General features: G+C 42.2%; 1 pseudogene; it reads right to left on the minus strand.

The window, feature by feature from the left end:
• Window positions 1–1,426: 1,426 nt before the first annotated feature.
• Window positions 1,427–2,412, minus strand: LOC113017340 (RNA-binding motif protein, X-linked 2-like; annotated as a pseudogene).
• Between the last annotated feature and the right edge of the window lie 817 nt (window positions 2,413–3,229).

Consider the following 3,229-nt stretch of genomic DNA (forward strand, 5'->3'; position numbering starts at 1 on the left):
TGTGAAGAGGACTCTCCATTTACATGCACAAACTGGAGTCTATTAGATTGATATGATACAAACCACTGCAGTGCAGTACCTGTAATACCTACAGCATGTTCTAATCGCTCTAATAGGATATTATGGTCGACAGTATCGAACGCTGCACTGAGGTCTAGCAGGACAAGCACAGAGATGAGTCCACTGTCAGAGGCCATAAGAAGATCATTTGTAACCTTCACTAAAGCTGTTTCTGTGCTGTGATGAGCTCTGAAACCTGACTGAAACTCTTCAAATAAACCTCTGCAGATGATCTGTTAGCTGTTTGACAACTACTCTTTCAAGGATGTTTGATATAAAGGAAGGTTGGAGATTGGCCTATAATTAGCTAAGACTGCTGGGTCTAGAGATGCTTTTTGAGTAAAGGTTTAACTACAGCCAGCTTGAAGGCCTGTGGTACATAGCCGATTATTAGAGATAGGTTGATCATATTTAAGATCGAAGAATTAATTAATGGCAGGACTTCTTTGAGCAGTTTTGTAGGAATGGGGTCTAAAAGACACGTTGATGGTTTGGAGGAAGTAATTATTGAAGTTAACTCAGAAAGATCAACTGTTATGAAAGTATTGTAATATCAGTGGCATTGGATTTGGTATTTTCTCTAATGTTTAAAATGTTATTTTACTAGTTTATGTTAAAGGAATAGTTGGCTCAACAGCATTTTTGTCAGCCTGGAGACGAACCTGATGTTCTTTTCATCAATCACTGATGAAAAGAACATCAAGATATTTGAGCTTTACAGAGGCCCGTTTTGTTGAAGAGCAAGTTCTACCAGGGACTCACGTACTTGTGATCTGAGGCATTTGTTTTCAGAGGACCCAGTATCCAGAGTCCTTGCACAGAAGGTGTAAAATTATTAACATGATCAATCTCTTTGCGAGTTCAGGTAGCTGCTCTGAGCTGTGGTGGTACACAGCTACAAGAAATCCTTTAACTTAGTGACAGCACTTTCAGAAAGTCATCTGCTGTGATGACGTATGTTACCCACTGCTGTGGAATCCATTATTGTAGATTTTAATGTTATTAAGAAATAAATGAGGGCTTCAGGGATTATTATTAAATGATGTTCAGTTTCTATGGCACAAATGCCAGAACAGGCTCCAGAGTAGACCTCATTACTGTAGTATCTCTACATTAAAATATGTGCTTTGAGGTGACTGTTGGTGCTGCATCAATAAACTAATCGATCTAATAGATTAAATGTACTGTTGATGTTATTTTCCGCATTTTACACGAATGTTTAAATCTGCCATTGAAATTATTTTTCTGAGCAAAGCACAAAATCACAGAAGTCTTTTTCATTTATGCGACTCTTTCCAAATGTAAACAAACTGAGGCATCATCGTGATGTCACCAGGACGGGCTTAAAATGAGTTCATGCCAAAACTAGAAATATTGATTTATTGTAAAACAAACATCAACGTTTTGTCAGACAGACGTGTGGACTTCAAGCTTTTCACGTAAAGTTTAAACAGAAGCTGAACTTCAGACTCGCTGTGGTGCGATGAGCCAGCAGTGACACCAGTGCTGGGCTGAATGTTTCAGAGCTCACACAGGAGCCAGAAGCATTTTCATTTAGGAATAATGCATAAAAGGCTGACATGAACGAAATATCAAATGAATATCTAAGAATGGACTAAAACATATTCATCTGTGTTGGATTTAAACATGTCTGTCTCCCATGTTCTTCTTCTACCTCCTCCTGTCATCGTCTCTGTCTCTCTCCCTTCGCCTGTCATCTCTGTCCCGATCTGCGTCTCTTCTTCTTTCTCTTTCCGTCTCTCGTCTTCTATCATTATCTCTGCTTCTGTCATTCTCCCTCTCGTGACCCCTCTTCTTTTCTTCCTCTCTCTGCCGATCTGCGTCTCTCCTCCTCCTCTCCTCTTCCTCCCCTCTCAGTCTCTCGTTGTGTCTCACTGTCTGTCCATATCGGTTGTCCTCCTGGCTTTGGCGGCGGCCCTCTCTGGTTGTATTTGTCGTACCCGGCGTCCTCTTTCTCCTCTTTGACTCTGACTGAAACAGGAGGTGGTGATGAAGAAGAGGCTCTGCTCTTCCTGTCCTTCTTCTTCTCCTTCTTCTTTTTCTTCTTCTCTTTCTTGTCTGAAACAGAGAGCGCAGAATGAAGATAAATAAAAATCCACCTCATCTTGTGTCAGGCGGGTTTCACACGACAGGATGTGACATCACCTTTCTTGGGCTTCTTCACAGGTACGGCGTACTGCTCGTCATCCTCAGAGGAGGGGGAAGACTCGCTGACTTTGGGAGCGCAGCCCTCCTTCCCTCAGATGCTTGGTCACGTCGTCGATGTCCTCGCCGTCTTTGGGGGGTCGGTAGTCTTTGACGTGGTCCAACGCGAATCGTGCGACCTTTGATCTGACAGCACAAACCAACAGTCAGAGATCAACTCTCACTGGAACCTTTAAAGTCCTGAAGTCAATCGAACAACCAGCCACCGCGTCACAAACAGCTGATAGTTTACGTACATTAACTTCAGCTTCACACGTTGAATATTTGCAGACTCACACTTGACAACAACATTAACAGGAATTAAAATTCATCGTTCAGTCTCTGAGCCAGGGCTGAGACTGGCCTTTACTAACTGCCTTCATATGAGTATTTAAATAAGTCTGTCATCTGCTGCCTCACATCCATGTAGGAAAATGAGGTTCATGATTGTTTCTCTAGTCTGACATCATGATCTGGCTTCTTTTAATAGAAAAATCAAAGTAAAAACACTCCCAGGAAAAAGGTTTTCTGTCAACACAGGAGCTCGAACCCTCTGGATGTTTCCGTTTTCTGATCATTTGCTGGAAAAAAATGAAAAAAAGAACTGCATTCTGGGTCATGTGACCATGTGGGATAGATGTCGGCTCACAACAAGCTCGAGGACATGAACGTTTAAATCTACATGAGTCAGGTGGCTTATCATGTAGCCACGACTCCTTCAGGGCCATTAAAACAACATTAGTGTTCACCTGCTCCTCATCATAGTTCGGACAGACCACGCTGATGACACAACTTTACATCCGAAATTTTACAATTTCTTAAGAAACCTGGATCATCATCTCTGCAGCTGTTCCCTGTAAAACTCTAGTAAAGTGAGTAAAAGGGATGAAGCACAAAAAGGCCCCGCGTGCCCGATACCCTCGAAAAACCTTCAGGATCTAAAGTCGTTCTGTCAGTGTGAGAG

The sequence above is a fragment of the Astatotilapia calliptera genome, unplaced genomic scaffold (genome assembly GCF_900246225.1).
Source record: "Astatotilapia calliptera unplaced genomic scaffold, fAstCal1.2 U_scaffold_107, whole genome shotgun sequence".
NCBI classification, from domain to species: domain Eukaryota; kingdom Metazoa; phylum Chordata; class Actinopteri; order Cichliformes; family Cichlidae; genus Astatotilapia; species Astatotilapia calliptera.